The following is an 18350-nucleotide window of genomic DNA, read 5'->3' on the forward strand; positions in this document are numbered from 1 at the left end:
AAGGAAGGCGCAAACGCATGGAGCTACTAGAACTCTCTGGGTCAAGGTCAACATCAGTGCTGGATGCTGGGGAGCCAGGCCGCCCGGGAAGAGATAGAAGGAAGAAGCAAAGGTGTCTGTCTGCTCTGTCTGTCTGCACTTGACTGAGGCTCTCTCTCTCTCACTCTCGCTCCCCTGGTTCTCAGGCTCTCTCACACTCTTTCTTTTTCTTCCTTTCTGTTTTATTAATAGATTGGCAAGCAGGGGTAATAAACGGAGGTGATAATATACTTATAACCACAAGATAGGGGCCTAACACTGGGGATGAGGACGCCAGATAACTGCGCTTGTTAAACGCCCAGGTGTTAAGTAAATTGGCTTTGACATTTTATAATATCAGGGACCATCCTATAGGATCTTACGTTTCACCGATGTAAATCAACGCTACCTATCGAGACGACTCGGAGGCAGGAGGACTCATGTGTGTGGGTGCTTGAGCTATATGGTAGCTCTAACTCCTAAAGGAACAGGAAGAGGCACGGGGGACTAAGGTGTAGACTGTGGAACCTGCAGTCAAGCCATGGCCAGAGCTGTGGCAGTACGGGACGGCACTTTCAAGACCAAAAAGTTGACTCGATCTATGCTGGTAACGTCACGTTTCATACTCTAATACGTCTCTTAACATTCCTAGCATGCATTGGGGGAGGGCTCACGAGGAGCCCTCCACTTACCATGCTGACGGAGCTAAGACTGTAGTTTAGAGTTCTCCTGCCTGGCCCCAGTCAGGACAAATCTCTCTGCACCCAGCCAGTCCACAGTTGCCTCTGACCACCAAGCTAAACAACACAGAGAACTTATATTGCTCTACAAGACTGTACGGCCGTTGCAGGCTTCTTGTTTCTACTTTCCTTTCTGATCTAAAATTAAACCGCATTTCTATTACTCTTTATACTACTTTGGCCATGTGGCTTGTTGGCTTACGGGTGTCTTTTTGCATGTTTCTTGCTCCTGGAGGAGGCTCGCAGTCTCCTACTCCACACCAGCCCTCGCCACTTCCCAGAATTCCTCTTCTCTCTTTTCCCGGCCTATACCAGCCTGCCTGGCCCTGGCCATAGCCATCTTTATTCTCAAGAAGCGCGAATAACGCACGAGCAATAGGTCCAGTTTGAGTGACTGCGCACGGGCCAGAGGAACAGAGTGACAGGTGTTCTTCAAATGTGTCCTTTCGAGCTACGCGGCGTATATCTCGGCACATGTTTGACTCATGTGTTCACATGGAGCGTCCACTGACTGGACTCAGTGGATTCATCTGACGAACGACGAGGGTGAGATGAAAGGGAGGGGACTTATGGGAGCGAATCTTCGCTCAGGTAGCAGTGGAGGGTGATGAGGCTGAGTAATGGATTAAATACATCCATGTGTGGAAGGTATCAAAACCTCTCTCAAAGGTACAGAAAATTTGTTGATATAGGTTTAATTTTCTCAGAGCACTCGAAGATCACATGCAGAGACACGCTCACGCGCTGGGCTCTTGCTTCGACCTCTCAGATGGAGATCATGAGGCATCGAGTTCTCACATCCCTCATCACGCAAAATCTCGACTGTCGGCGCACGCGGGAGGCGCGCGATCATGAGCGCGCTTGCCACTCTCAGCTCATGACACTGTCTTGATGTAACCAGAGAATCCCTTGCTTCATTCGCCTCAGGTTCAGGGGTGAGAGTGGGGGGGATAAACCTTGGTTGACCCTCCACACCCGGTTTGCGCACACCCACGATACACCACACACATGCAGACATCATACGAACATCTATAAAAGATCCTGACCAGACAGCCTTTGATGCATGTCTTTCACAATGTGCGACTATATTTTGTAGTTCGCGAACTCCAGATTTTTTACTAGAACATTTGATTACTCAGAAGGAGGAATAGGAGCACAAGCACCTATATATCTCAGGATCTTAGCTGGAGTCCCCAAGGTTTTGCAGTTTAAGGACAGCCTGCTTGTCCTTACCATAGAGGTTGTCCAGCATAGAGGGTTGCCTGACCAGGCTGGGCTACAAAGTTGAACTGCTCTGCCACTCTGCCTGACAAGAGACCAAAGAGCAGAAAGAATAGAAAGAGGGAGGCGAATGGAGAAGGACAGAGTGGGGAGAGAGGGAGGGGAGCAGCATGTGGAGACATACACAGGGGAGACGAGGACCACAGGGGCTTCCTCAAGCTCCATCATGGTGCCATTTGGGTCCAAAGTGTCACCCTGTTCTTTGCCTTCTGGTGGGCAGTTGCTGTTGTCTGCCTCTTAATGTTTTTTCACTTTGCTATACTGTGTTAGTAGTGTGGATACCTAACCTAGGGCTCTCAGGCCTGCCCAGGTACATAGCGCTCAATGCTATATACTTTTCAAGTATGTTCTGTGTGGATGCTCAAGCCATGGCTAAGACCTAGATGATTAAGCGTATGAGGTAACTATTATATCGAGTTTACTTTTGGCCTCAAATGTGCATTTAAGACTTAGTGCTTGAAGGGAGCAGTTATTTCCTACTTAGCAATGTCTGAAAGCTGAGGGAGTTCAGTGAAGGTGATTTTTCTGCTGGTCTGTCGTCGGCATGGAGCGTGCATTTGGTGGTGGGTTAGATACTCTCTCTCGTGATGTGGTAAACCACAAATCTATAAAGGTGGTTATTAAATGAAAAACACCTGGTGCCAGAGGTTATTTTGCGGGGTGAACACTGAATTAGATCAGAGAAGTAGGAACAACTCACATTCAGCCTCACCTTGCCAGTTTCAGCTGATCCTTCGGTTTTCTCTTAGACTAAGAGCCATTTTGTAGTCAGCTGGGCTACCAAGTGAAGTGTCCAGGAAAGGTGCACAACTATACGGGGAAACGCCCTGCTCTAAAAGAACGCTAAAAAGGGTTGGCGCTTGGGAGAGATTGCTTCAGGAGCGTTAACGAGAGACGATGGTCTTTGATCTTTAGCCAAAGGAGTCCTGAGGTTCAATTACCGCCTAGCAACTTACCTGGTGGCCTCACAACGCCTGCTATAATGAGATCTGAGCCCCTCTTTCTTGGCCTCGCTCAGGACTATGGTGCAGACAGAAGTACACATAATAATAATAAATTGCTTAAAAACAACCAAACAAACAAAAAAACACAGCTGGGCATTGGTGGTGCATTGCCTTTAAATCCAGCACTTGGAGGCAGAGCCAGGCGATCTCTATGCGTTTTGCAGGCCAGCCTTGGGCTACAAGTGGAGTGTCCAAGGAAAGGCTCAAAAGCTATACGAGGGAGAACCCTGTCTCACAACCACCAAAAAACAAAGAAAAAAACAAACAAACAAAAGTCCTTTGAGTCCTTATCGAATGGATCTCCAGCTGAACTGCTGCTCAAAAGCCTCAAGCTTAACAAAACAGTCTCTAGTTTCCTGGTCCTCATGCCTTATATACGGTTTCTGCTTCCGTGCCATCACTTCCCTGGTTAAGGTGTGAGTCACCAGGCCTGTTTCCAAGTGTGGCTTTGAATACTCACCAGAGATCCGGAAGGATCTTCGTGGCCTCCTGATGGCTAGGATTCAATGGCATGTGTACCACGCAGGTTTGACCAGCCAAGACCCCCTGAAAGGTCTCTGATGACACCATGGCCCAGATGACCCAACCTCCAGAACGGTATGCACCCTCACAGACTACTCCATAATCCTAAAACTTTCTTTGTATCCCCATAAGATACAGCACCCCCTTCAGCAAGAAGTAGTAAGAGAAGCTACACCCAAATTCCAAAATATACCAAGCTGGCTTTGAAGATGGAATTGGCGTACCCCTTCTCTAAACCCAAACATATTGCATAAAAAAAAAAGGTTGAGAGATTCCTTTGTCCCATATCAGAAGAGCTCTCTGGTTTGGGACAGAGAAACCAATATTTTTATTTAAATCAGGTTGATTACAAATGCTATCTATTTCTAAAGAAGAAAATGGGATATGATATAGATATGGTAGGATAAAAGGGTAGATTATTAAATCTACTTTTAAAGAGCAACTTGTTTAAAATGTTTTACATTGTTATGAATTTCAGTTTATAGATACAAGTTTAAACTTAATTTTGTTATTCTGTATATATATTTCTATTCTTGTTTGAAGTATTATGATTATGTAACTCATTTAAATTGGAATGGATAATTAAGAAGTACAGATAAACAATTAGTCTTCTATGACAGTCAAACTTATAGCCATGTTAGTTAAGTTTTCTAGGTAACGATATATTTCAGATAGATAAGTAATCTTCAAAAATTTCCAAGACCTACAGAATATGGCATTTAAAATGTTTTAAAAAATTTAGACTTTCTGGACAGTGAGACATGTCTGCTCCTGGCAGCACCAATTTACTTCAGAAGGAGGATGGGCATCAAACACACTCCATATGGAGTTTATCTTCACCTGGGCAAAAATAGCCATTTGGGCACAAAACTGTTCTTGCCTGGACTGCTTGATCAACTGGACATGCAGGACCCATAGGAAGGTGACCACTGAACTTTGCTTGGCAAAATTGTCCTTCAGATTCCTGCTTCACAGAGGAAACTGCCAGACATTCTACAGGACACAGAGAAAAGTGACTGAGAGACTCTAGGCCTGTGAGCTGAAGACAGATGCCCCAACTTGACAAAGAAACTTTGGATAACTATCCAGGCTGCCAGCTGTCTCTGTCTACTCTTGCAAGACTCCCGAAATTTGCTTGCATCCATCTTCCATTTTGCAGGTAATTTAATTCCTTCTGAGGTTTTGATGTAGTTGAAGACTAGATAGGAATATTTTCCTTAGTTATGAAAAAGATAAGTTAGATATGAAACCTTAGACTCACAAATACAGGGAGTAGATAGGATAATCTTCTTAATTTTGGCCAATACAAATAGACTAGATATTATAAATTTTCAGGAATAGGCAGAGTGCTCGAGAGGTCCCCAGAAATCCACAATGATATATCCTCTGTAGACTGCTGGAGATGGTTGAGAGAAAGCCTGATCTGACCTAGTCTGGTGATCAGATGGCTAAAACACCCTAACAGTCGTCATGGAACTCTCATCCAATAACTGATGGAAGTGGATGGCAGAGATCCTTCAGCCAGGCCCCAGGTGGAGCTCCAGGTGTCCAACTGTCGAGAAAGAGGAGGGAGCTGCAAGAGTGTGAATTGTTGAATCCAAGATTGCAAAAAGCACAGCAACAAACAGCCAATCGAAAAAAAGCACATGAATTATGAACCAATGGCTGTGGAGCCCCCAGCTAGATCAGGCCCTCTGGGTAAGTGAGACAATTGAATAGCTTGATCTGTTTGGGAGACACCCAGGCTGTGGGACCAGTCCTTAGTGCATGAGCTGGCTGTTGGAAACCTTGGGCTTACACAGGGACACTTTGCTCAGTCTGGAAGGAGGGGACAGGAACTGCGTGTACTGAATCCACCAGGTTTAAATGGATCCCCAGGGGTGTCTTGGTCCTGGAGGACATGGGAATGGAGGGGAGAGGCTGGGGGAAAGGTGGGGGTTGGGGTGGGAGGGGGAGGACAGGGGAATACATGGCTGATATATAAAATTAAAACATATAATTAAAAATTATTATTTTTATTGAATTATTATTAATTATATTATTGTTAATATTAATTATTATTCAATTATTTTATTATTGAATTATTATTGTAACTGTAATTCTTGCTTGACAACTGTTTTCATTATGTATAATTTTACCATGTGAAAGTTAAAACCTTCTTTTTTGAAAAAAAAGAAAAGGGGAAGTGCTGTGGATATTGCTCTGTGTAAATAAAATGCTGATTGGCCAATAGCCACGCAGGAAGTATAGGTGGGACAAGCAGAGAAGAGAATTCTGGGAAGTGGAAGGCTAAAGCAGAAAGACACTGCCAGACACCGCCATGAGAAGATGTTAAGATACTGGTAAGCCATGAGTCATGAGGCAACTTATAGATGAATAGAAATGGGTTAATTTAAGATATAAGAACAGTTAGCAAGAAGCCTGCCACGGCCATGCAGTTTATAAGTAATATAAGTCTCTGTGTGTTTACTTGGTTGGGTCTGAGCAGCTGCGAGACTGGCTGGTGAGAGAGATTTGACCTGACTGTGGGCCAGGCAGGACCAGAAAAACTACAGCTACATTTTGCCTCAGCATTTGCTTTCAAAATGAAGCGAACAACTGATGTATAAAATGGAGTCACCCAGGGCAAGGTACACTCTGAAAACTACTGCCTTATACAATACAAAGGAACACAGATGGTCACAGCCCAAGGTCTGCACGCTCCAGCCCAAGCTCTGCACACTCTGTCTCTCACAGTGCTAGAACCAGGAGCTTCTATTATCTGAGTTTGAGCTGTGGTGGGGATCCACAACCATCAAGTACAAGTCATGGTGCCCTGGGATGCACTGGGTAGAAGGAAGCCATGAGGGACAGTAGTGGAAATGGGAGTGACCTACAGATACACTCCTGACTCAGGCTGTGGAGGCATGAGGACAGGCAGCCCTGCCTCCTGTACCAGGAATGACATGGCTCCTGTGGATGACTGCTGAGCCTGAGAGTTCTGAGCAGGTGACTGGAAGATTCTTTGGTTTGTGAAACTGCCTCATGCTGCAATTTGTGTGCAGCAGACAGGGGCTGAGAACTCTGAACCCAATTAAAGGATTAGTGAATTTCCATAGATTCTTCCTTATTGCATGGTGGTTTGCTGCTGGAATGGATCTGAAAATACTCAGGCACACAGCTCGGCTCCCAAGACTTCCCTCCATTGCAGAACTCAATGCTCTGTTTGGGATCTCACTTCCCCAAAACATCTGTAGACAAGGCTTTGTTCAGACAAACCCACAAATGGAAGTGTCTACCTGGACTACAGGCCACATGACCTCTGGGACTAACCGTGGCAAAGAATATACAAAGAAGGTCTTTAGTATGAATGATGCTCCAGTACTATATTATTTTTAATCTCTTGCTCTTTTCTCTTATTCTCTTTTTCTTTTTTTAACCTTACTTCCCACACGTTTTTGTTGTTGTTGTATTTAATTGAGACAGGGTTTCTCTGTGTAGCCCTGGCTGTCCTGGAACTCACTCACAAGACCAGGCTGGCCTTGAACTTGGAGATCCACTTACCTCTGCCTCCCAAATGCTGGGATTAAAGGCATGTACCACCACCTCCTGTTCTTTATTTGTTATTCCCATTATCATTACTGTAGGAAGTTGGCTCTGGTTTTCTTGCTGTGGTTTTATTTTTGCACTCTGACCAGTGCTGGGGATTAAGCCCTCTGCAGAAGGAAGCTTACCAATAAATCCTCACATTGATGTGTGAAATAGCTTCACTCCCACTCGTGAACAAACTACAATGAAACAAAAGAATGCAAGGAAACAAAACTTCTTCAAAAGATCATAACACAACAGCAACAGAATGGAAACATATTTAATTAGGTAAAGTGCTGAGGAAACCATTCAGGAGGTTAACTTCAAAAGTATTGCAACTTCACAGAGAGATAACTGAAGGAAATAAGCCAACAATAGAGGAAATGAGTGATAGAGAATTTTTTTAAATGGACATTTTGGAAAAGTTTGCAGATACATTGTTAAAAATTCAGTACAAACCGTCATCAACAGACTACATTAACTGAAAGTTAAAATGTCAGGGCTTCAAGACAGGGTTAATAAGTTATAGTACTTCTCTTTACTCAAGAGGAATAAAGAAAAATTACGATGACCTCTAGGACATGACTGAGAGACCAAAGAATAACATTTCTATTAGAATAGAATGCTGAAATAGAGACTAAAGATATAGAAAGCCTTTTCATTGAAGCAATATCACAAAATGCCCTGTATCTACTGAAAGATTAAGATGTCCATGTACAGAAGTAATTTAGACCACCACATAGATATGATGAGAAAATATTCTTGTCATATCACATTCATGGTAAAATGCATAGAGTACAGAACAAGAAAAGAATGCTGGAAGCCACTAAGAGAAGAGCCAAGTTCCTAACAAAGTACCCGACTGGCAAGCCATCAGAACAACAGCACATTCCTTGACAGAAATGCTAACGGCCAGAGCGTGGACCTATGTACTTTGAGCACTCAGAGAAAAGAATTGACAGCCAATGTGACTACAGCAAATTTGTCCTTATAAAGACCTTCAGGATGAACACAACTAAAGCAATGCTGACCACTGAGGCTGCAGGAGGAAGACACTCACAGGAAAACAAAAACACAAAGGAAGAAGACAGAAAGCTACAATCCCAAGAGCTCAGGAGAAAATAACTCCTGCAGTTCTCAGGAATCAGCAGTATTGACTCATAAAGTGTGCTGGTTAGTTTTATGTCAACTTGACCCATGCTGGAGTCATCTGGGAAGAAGAATCCTCAGCTGAGGAATTGTCTCCATCCTATTGGCAAGCCTGTGGGGCATTTTCTTGATTGATGATTGATGTGGGAGGGTCTAGACCACTTTGGGGTCCTGGGATGATTAAGGAAGCAGGCTGAGCAAACCCTCAGGAGCAACTAGTGAGCTGTGTTCCTCCAGTGTCTCTGATTCAGTTCCTGCCTGAGTTCCTACCTGGCTTCTTGCAGTGTTGACTGTGATGTGGAAGTTTAAGTCAAATAAACCTCTTCTTCCCCAAGTAGCTTTAGATCATGATGTTTTATCACTGCAATAGAAAGCAAACTGCCAGTGAGCCAGCAAACTTCTAAGATGAGAGAGAAAGAAAAGAACACACAGAAATTGAAGACAAAACAGAACACCAGGAGAAGAGAAGCTCATGAAATTATAGGATTTCATTCACTACAAACATTTTGACAATAACATAACTATAAATGGTCTCAATTCTGGAGTAATAGATACACCTGGCAGGTTGAATTGAAAAGCAGAAAACAATGACCAATTGTTTATTGCAGAAGGAAACTTAACCAGCTGGCAATGTATATGGAGACTGAACCTGCAAGGATGGAAAACCGCATTTAAAGCAGACAGACTCCCAAAGCTATACTCCTACCTGACAAAGCAGATATCTAGTCAAAGTTAGGAAATATAAAGATAACTACATGTTAAGAATTGGAACACTCATTCACAATATTTTAACAAATCACAAAGGTAATTTCTTGTATTTTGTCAGATTATAATGGAATTGGAGTAAAATTCAACTGCAAGAGAAACAACAGAAATACATGGTGATTGAACAGTATGTGTTTTATGCAAACATGATTCAACATATGCAAATTAATAAAAGTAACTCAGCACATAACAAGATCAAAAATAAAAATGATATGGAAGAAGTCTATGAAAAAATAAATTCATTCTTGATTATAGCCCTGAACAAACCAGGAAGAGAAAGCTCACACCTGCACACAATACATTGAACTGTGATACTCCTACCAACAGCTTTATAGTGTACAGGGAATAACTCAAATTACTTCCTTTCAATATAGGTTAGAGCCAAGGGCGACCATTCCCTCAACTATTATTTAATAGACAGCTTTGATCCTCGGAGAAATAAAACGAGAGAAGAAAAAGAGAGGTAAAATCAGGAAAAGAAGAAGTCAGATTACCCTATTAGTGGATGAAATGTTTCTTTTTAAAATTCCACAGGGTTGTCAGAGCACTTGCCTAGCATATGAAAGGCTCTGGATTTGATCTCAAACACATACCAAGAAAAAAGCTCTGAGAACCATCCAGGGTCTAGCAAGATGGCTCTGCAGGTGAACAGACTGTCTGTGCAAGACTGGAGATCTGAGTTCAATCCAGAACACCATGAAAAAGGGAAGACAGTGGCATGTCTTTGGAATCCCAACACAGGGTAATCACCGGGAAACTAAAGGACCAGCTAACTTGGAGGACCCAGCATGGAAGAAAGTACAGGACAGATCTTCTCACAAGTTGAAAGAAAAGAACTGATTCTCAAAAGTTATCCTGTGATCTACACACACACACACACACACACACACACACACACACACACACACACCGCACACAAAGGTTAAAAAGACTGAGAGAAGCTGTGGTAAAGCATCTCTGCATTTACAAAGCAGGGTAGATTATGAAAATAATCTTGCACACCTCTGAATATACCCATAGCCACAGAATTCCTCACTGTAAGTCGATGAGGTGTAGGTTGCTAATTATACTATAAGAAAGCCATTCCTGCTCGCCCATACTCACTGCTGTCAGATGCAGGGGAAGAAGAGTCACTCAGGCTGCTGCTCAGCTTGTCCTCAGCTCTGCCTGCATCAGGAACTTCAGGGGTGGAAGGTGAGCCTGGGCAGAGCCAGAAGAGAGAAGTGGAGGTAGCGCCACCTGGTGGTTAATCAGGATTCTCTTACTCCATGTTGTTGGGAAGCCTGGGTCTGGCAAGAGCAGGAGAGCTGGGCAGTCTGCACTCAGCCCTGGGTCAGGTCCACATCAGTGCTGGATGCTGGGGAGCCAGCCCCAGGGAAGAGATAAAGGAAAGCAAAGGTGTCTGTCTGTCTGTCTGTCTGACTGACTGACTCTCTCTCTCTATCCTTCCCTCCCTCGTTCTCAGGCTCTCTCACACTCTTTCTCTTTCTTCCTTTCTTTTTTAATAGATTGGCAGCAGGGGTAATAACAGGAGGTGAATATATACTTAACACAGATAGGGGCTAACACTGGGGTGAGGACAGCCCAGGATATGGCTTGTTAAACGCCCAGGTTGTTAATGTAAATTGGTTTGCTTTTATATCTAAAGAGACCAGTTGAGAAATAATTCAGTCTTCACGATTGTAATCCGTATAATCGAGACACTGAGGCAGGAGGACTTGTGGTGTGGGTGCTTGAGCTAAATATGGAACTCTATCCCTAAAGAACAGGAAGAGGACGGGGGACTAAGTGTAGACTGTGAACCTGCAGTCAGATGGCCCAGAGTGTGCAGTACTGGACACTTCATAGACCAAAAAGTTCAGTGTTGTAAGTAAGTCAGTTTCATACTCTAATAGTCTCTGTAACATTCTAGCATGCATGGGGGAGGGTCACAGGAGCCCGGCCACTCCAGCTGAGGAGATATAGACTGTAGTTAGAGTTCTCCTGCCTGGCCCAGTCAGGACAAATCTCTCTCACCCAACCGTCCCACAGTTGCTCTGACCCAACCAAGTAAACACACAGAAACTTATATTGCTTACAAACTGTACGGCCGTTGCAGGCTTCTTGTTATCTACTTTTTCTATCTTAAATTAACCCATTTCTATTAATCTATACTTTGCCATGTGGCTTGTGGCTTACCGGTGTCTTTGCATGTTCCTTGTCCTGGAGGCGGCTCGCAGTCTCTCCTCCCCCAGCCTCCACTTCCCAGAATTCTCTTCTCTCTTTTCCCGCCTATACAGCCTGCCTGGCCACTGGCCAAATAGCATTTTATTTCTACAGAGCGATAACCACAGCAATAGTCAGTTGATGACTGCCAGGAGAGGGAAAGTCGGTGTTCTTCAAAATGTGGTCCTTGGTATGGGGACTATCCATGGCATGGTTCTACTCCATGTGTACATGGGCGTCACTGACTGGACTCAGTGGTCATTGAAGAAGAGGAGGGTGAGAGAAAGGGAGGGGGACTTTGGGAGGAATTTGTAAGGTAGCAGTGGAGGGTGAGTGAGGCTGAGTATGATTAAAATACATCCTATGTGTGAAGGTATCAAAATTCTCAAAGGATACAAAAATTTTTGATAAGGTTAAATTTATCAGAGCATGAGATACATACAGAGAAAGTCCAGGCTGGGTCTTGGCCTGACTCTGTGAGCATGAGGACCTGAGTTCAGATCCTCATCACCCGGCAAAAATCCTGATAGTGGGAGGGGGAGCCAGGGGTCCCTGGGGCTTGCCTATCAGCCATTCTTGATGAACCAGAAATCCCTGATTCATTCCTCAGGTTCAGGGTGAGAGTGGGGATAACACTCTTGTTGACCTCCACAGGTATGCACACCCACATACAACCACACATGCACATACATACAACATTATAGAAAATCTGACCAGACAGCTTGATGTGTATTTACAATGTGACATATTTGTATTCGCGAAACTCAGATTTTTATAGAACATTTGATTACCTCAGAAGGAGGAATAGGAGCACACACCTATAATCTCAGGACTTAGCCTGAGGTCCAAGGTTTGCAAGTTTAAGGACAGCCTGTTGTCCTTCATAGAGGTTGTCCAGCATAGAGGTTGCTGACCAGGCTGGGCTACAAAGTGAAACTGCTTCTGCCCTCTGCCTTGAAAACCAAAGAGCAGAAAGAAAAGAGAAGAGGGAGGAATGGAGAAGGACAGAGGTGGGGAGAGGAGGGGGAGGGGAGAGCAGCAGTGAGACACACAGGAGAGACAGAGGACCACAGGGCTTCCCTCAAGCTCCATCATGGCTGCCATTTCCAAAGGTCACCCTGTTCTTCCTTCTGTGCATTTGTTGTCTGCCTCTAGTTAGTTTTCACTGCTATTGTGTAGTAGTGCTGGTACCTAACCCAGGGCTCCAGGCCTGCCCCAGGTACATAGCATCAATGCTATATATTTTCAAGTATTTCTGTGTGGATGCTCAAGCCATGCTAAGACCTAAGATGATTAGCTAATGAGTAACTATTATATCAGTTACTTTTGCCTCAAAATGTGCCATTAAACTTAGTGGCTTAAGGGAGCAGTTATTTCCTTATCTAGCAATTCTGAAGTGAGGGAGTCAGTGAGGTGATTTTTCTGCTGGTCTGTCTCAGGCATGGAGCTGCATTTGGTGGTGGGTTAGCATACTCTCTCTCCTGATTGTAACACAAATCTTAAAAGGTCTTATTAATAAAAACAACCTGGTGCCAGTTATTGGGGTGAACACTGAAAGATCAGAGAAGTAGAACAACTCACATTCAGCCTCACCTTGCCAAGTTCTCAGCTGATCTTGTTTCCTTAGACTAAAAGCCTTTGAGTCAGGCTGGGCTACCAAGTGAGTTCCAGGAAAGGTGCAAAGCTATACAGGGAAACCCTGTCTAAAAAAACTAAAAAAGGGGGCTGGAGAGATGGCTCAGAGGTTAAGAGCACTGCTTGATCTTCCAAAGGTCCTGAGTTCAATTCCTAGCAACTACATGGTGCCTCACAACCATCTATAATGAGATCTGGAGCCCTCTTCTGGCCTGCAGGGACATGTGCAGACAGAACACTGTACACATAATAAATAAATAAATCTTTAAAAACAAACAAACAAACAAAAAAACACAGCTGGGCAGTGGTGGTGCATGCCTTTAATCCCAGCACTTGGGAGGCAGAGCCAGGCAGATCTCTATGAGTTTGCAGCCAGCCTGGGCTACCAAGTGAGTTCCAGGAAAGGCTCAAAGCTATACAGGGAAACCCTGTCTCAAAAAACCAAAAAACAAGAACAAAAACAAAAACAAACAAAAGTCTTTGAGTCCTTATCCGAATGGATCTCAGCTGAACTGCTGCTCAAAAGCCTCAAGCTTAACAAAAAAGTCTCTAGTTCCTGGTCCTCATGCCTTATATACCTTTCTGCTTCCTGCCATCACTTCCTGGGATTAAAGGTGTGAGTCACCAGGCCTGTTTCCAGTGTGGCTTTGAACTCACAGAGATCCGGAAGGATCTCTGCCTCCTGAATGCTAGGATTAAAGGCATGTGCTACCACTGCCTAAACCTATGTTTAATACTGTGCCTGTTCTGTTCTCTGACCCCAGACAAGTTTATTAGGATGTACAATATATTGGGGGACACAATATCACCACACCTGATTTTACTTTTGTAGGATACTGATGGAGTCACTTCCCCCTTTTGTTTATGGCTACATAACTGACTTACAATTCACCATGGGCCATGATCCTTACTTCTTATAGAATGTTAACTCCCATCTGAGAAGGAAGAAGGAATCTCTTTGGCATTCAGCACTAGGTTTTTCCATATCCACGTTGAGTTAAAAACTATCAACTTTGATTGAAATACTGTGGGTTGTGCACTTAGGAGTAACCAATCACTTTTTCACTGGATGTAATACCTACTCCATGAGATGGAACCCATACATGACAATACTAAAGTGACCAAGAATCTGACTTATTGTTCCATGGCCCTAGGGGGACACAAAATACTATGACTCTGGGAAAATGTGGTGATATTTTATTTGTGCTGAAATGTAGTGATATTTTATTGGTATGTTAATAAATAAAGTTTGCCTGGAGATCAGAGGTTATAGCAAGCCATAAACAGAATTCAGGTGGTGGTAGCACATGCCCTTCGTCTGATCACATGGCAGGCAGAGTCTGTGTATGTGTTCAAGGATACAGCCAAGCGTGGTGACACACACCTTTAATCCCAGTACCAACCTGCTTTGGATATCGCTCTGTGTAAATAAAATTCAGATTGGCCAGTGGCCAGGCAGGAAGTATAGGCGGGACAAGAGAGAAGAGAATTCTGGGAGGTGGAAGGCTGGGGCGGGGAGATACCACCAGCTGCCTCTGCCATGACGAGAAAGAGATCAGGTACTGGTAAGCCACGAGCCACGTGGCAAAGTATAGATTAATAGAAATGGGCTAAATATAAGAGTAAGAGCTACACAATGGTAGGCCTGAGCTAATGGCCAAGCAGTTTAAATAATATAAATGTCTGTGTGTTTATTTTACAAGTAGGTTGTCGGACTAACAGGGCTTGGTGGCACCTTGAGAGAAGCTCTCCAACTACACCAACCACAGACAGGCAGTGGTGAGGAAGTGAGGTGGTTGGACTACTAGCCAATGAGAAGGCAGAACAGTATGGCAAAAAAGGTGCAGGTTAGACAGGAAGAAGCTGGTTCCCTTGGAAAGCTACAGTGGCATGGTGAGCTAAGGTTAGCTGGTGGCTCTCACTATTTCACTGATCTCTACAGCTTCACCCCTGTATTTGGCTCTGTGTTTCTTATTTAATAAGACTGTTTAGAAATTTGTCTACAACTATTTTCCCAGTGACTGTTCTATGGCAGGTAACAAGGAGGCTCTGGGAAAACACAGACAGTTGAAAATAACACAGCTCCCCTGACTTTGGAAGCCCTGTGGAGTCATGCACCATGGAGGGTAGTGGAGACAGCAGACACATTGAAGGGACACATTGACCGTTGTGAGGCTTTGGTGACGTTCCCAGCCAAAACCACTGTCCATGAAAAGAAGCTGCTCTAGACTGTGAAACATAGATATGCCCGTGGGAAAATGTGATTTCTAAATATGCTCCACAAAATCACGCTGGGGTGTGGAAACATGGCTTGGTATGTAAAGCCCTTGCCAGTCAAGCGTGAGTGCCTGAGTTTGAATCCCCAGAATCCACATGAAGGCACATGCTGTAGCGTGCATATGCAGTCTCAGTGTAGTGTGGCAAGGCAAGTGGGAAAGACAGAAAATACCCAGAAACCTGTGGGCCAGCTAGCACAACTCACAACAAACAACACGGGGAGCACAGACCTCCACAGCAACGTGGCCAACGGGCCTTCCCTTACACACATAAACAAGCACTCATACAAACATGCACACACATCATGAGAAAAAGACAGACATACAGAGAGACAGAGTTTGTAAAAAACAAGGAAACTATCACAGGGCTAAGGGGTTTAATTGCCTTTGAACTTTAATTGTGTAGTTGCAAACCTCTTTAGAGCTGAAAAAACCACTTTCCTGTTTTGCTAACACAAGAAACAACTGAGTTCCTAGAAATGCCCCAGTTACAGAAGAGGCTCAGCTGCTTTCAGTTTCCACCAGAGTTACATCCCAGGAAATGCCTTCTCAGGGGCTGGCTTTAGCAGCAATCCTGCAAGGCTGCAAGTGCATTCAGTGTGGAGGGAAAGCCATCATAGGTCAGATCCCCAGACCCACCCGCCCTTTCTTGCTGCCTTTCACAACAGGTATAAGGCACTCTTTTAAAATCTTTCTGTAATCAGACTGTACATAGAAGGGGCCTCCCACTAGAGCCAGGCAGAAATGCTAAAAAATACCATTCAACATTTTTGGCTGTCTCCAAAACGGTGGCAAAAAACAAACAAACAAACAAACAAACCAAACAAACAAGAAACCTTGAACCATACCACCTGCTCAGAAATCTTAACCACTTCCTATTGCCCGCGATATGCATCATCTCCACACGACCCTCTGTGCCATCTTATGCATTCTGACCTCTGCTGCCCTGTTCTAAGCCTTGTCTAATTCTGGACAGACTTTCATTCAAGACAACTAGACACCTGTACACACATGCACATATACATGCACACACATGAAAGGTTTATCTGGAGCAGGGTGTTTGGACAGCATTTGCAAGGCCCTGGGTTTTGATCCCCAGCACTGAAAAAGAGCTAAGGTGCCTTGTCTTTCTCAGGCTTTATTATTCCTTCCGAGTAGTATAGCATGCTCGTATCTGTGAGACTCCCTCATGCTGTCCTCAGAGCTCCCTGCTCCTTACCTTAACCCCTGTCCTGTGCCCCCAGCTCCTCATTCCCAGCCCTGTCCTATGCTCCCAGATCTTTGCCTTCACCCCTTTCCTGGACACCCACCAATAGTCTTGCTCAGTCTTCTCTTCAGTAACCTCCAGGCATAAAAATCCTTGAGGCTGACATACTTTCTGTTACAGCCTCTAAGCTGGGTCAGATCTCCAGTAGTATTTCTCAGGTGTCCCTTCATTCTTCTGCACAAATCCCCTTCTTTGCTATGGATTCCTGCAAGGAAAATGTACAGAGATATGACCAAATGGGAAGAGCAGAGAAACTTTCAAAGAACCCAGTAGAAAGTCAGTTTGCTATTTCTCATGAGAAGAATATTATGACCGAAGATTTGAAATAAGTCAAAAATCAAAAAACTTGACTTATTTGCAACTAAGAAGAAAGCTATGGCTTCCTTCTCACAGGCCTTGTGCACACCCAGCAGCTCCTGGAGCGTGTCTGTGGGGAGCCTCAGTCGCTGGGCCATCTGCTCACTGTAGTGATCAGCTGACTTGTTTAACTCTGTGAAGCTGTGTTACTGTGCCTGTGTAAAACCTCTGATGGTTTAATAAAGAACTGGCCAATAGCAGCAAGGCAGGAGAAAGGATAGGTGGGGCTGGCAGGCAAAGAGAATATATAGAGGGAGAAATCTGGAAGGAGAGAGCTAGGAGCCAGAGAAGAAGGAGGACTCCAGGGACCAGCCACCCAGCTACACAGCAAAACACAGAGTAAGAGTAAGATTTACAAAAGTAAAAGAATGGAAAAAGACCAGATGCAAAAGGTAGATGGAATAAGTTAAGGAAAACTGGCAAGAAATAAGTCAAGCTAAGGCTAGGCATTCATAAGCCTCTATGTGTGACTTATTTGGGTGTAGCAGGTTCCAGCTTTGATCTGGAAGTACTATGCCCGGTGAGGCTTCAGGTAACTGTCACGCCTAACTATGACCTGCCCCTGAGGTGGAGCCAAGTCTGGAGCCCTTAAGAACCAAGATCTAGATGTGCCAGCTCTCTTGGTTACAGGTGATCCTGGATACTGGATGGTAGACAGAGCAGAGTTTTCCAGAGAACACTGCTAAACTGCACTTTGCCTCTCCCAGATCCTGTGACCTATCCCTTTACTAGCTGTAAGTTACCCCCAAATAAACCTCCCTTTTAACTACATGGAGTTGCCTTAATTATATGCCCCAATATTTGGGAGCTGGGTGGTGAGTCCCCCAAAAGAGTAAAGAGAAAAACAAGCAAACAAACAACATATATCTTCAACTCAGTAAGATCCAAGGTTCTGAGATTATGAGTCCGAGATCACAAGCACAGACTGCAATGGTGTAAACTTTCACCTTCCTGGAAAATTCAGTTCTCATATTCTGCCCCACAAGGTAATGGAGTCAGGAAGGGAAGTCTTTTATGAGATGTGTAAGTGGCAGATGCAGAGCTCTTGTGACTGGAATTAGTGCTCTTACACAGTGCTCCCCAGACAATTCACTGGCTCCTTCCACCATGTGAGCAGTGGGCAGGTACCTAGCTGAAGTCTCACCAGACACCAGCCTGCTGCCACCCTGATCTTAAAGTCCCAAAGTCCAATTTGTGGAAATGATTTTATGTTGTTTTTTAAGTGTATCCCATTTGTGACCTTTTTAATCCTAGCACCAAAAGACATCAAAACAAACACGTCCATACTTATTCTTCCTATCACAGCCTACATTTTAATATTCACTCTTTTCTCTGAGCTATAACATTAAACATAAAATTATCATCTCTGTTGGTCCAGCTCAGATGGAACTCCATCATGGAGAGGTGAAGGGGACACACAGTTCCACCCCTAGGTAAGGAATCACAGCTATCGGGGGAGGGGAGTCAGGGGTTTTGTTATCTTTAATGTTGCAGCTCCTGGTGGGAAGACCACCCTCCACTGAATGCTGTGCACCCAAGTGTAGATGTATCCTGCTTGTTAAAT

This window comes from Onychomys torridus, chromosome 10 (assembly GCF_903995425.1).
Source record: "Onychomys torridus chromosome 10, mOncTor1.1, whole genome shotgun sequence".
NCBI classification, from domain to species: domain Eukaryota; kingdom Metazoa; phylum Chordata; class Mammalia; order Rodentia; family Cricetidae; genus Onychomys; species Onychomys torridus.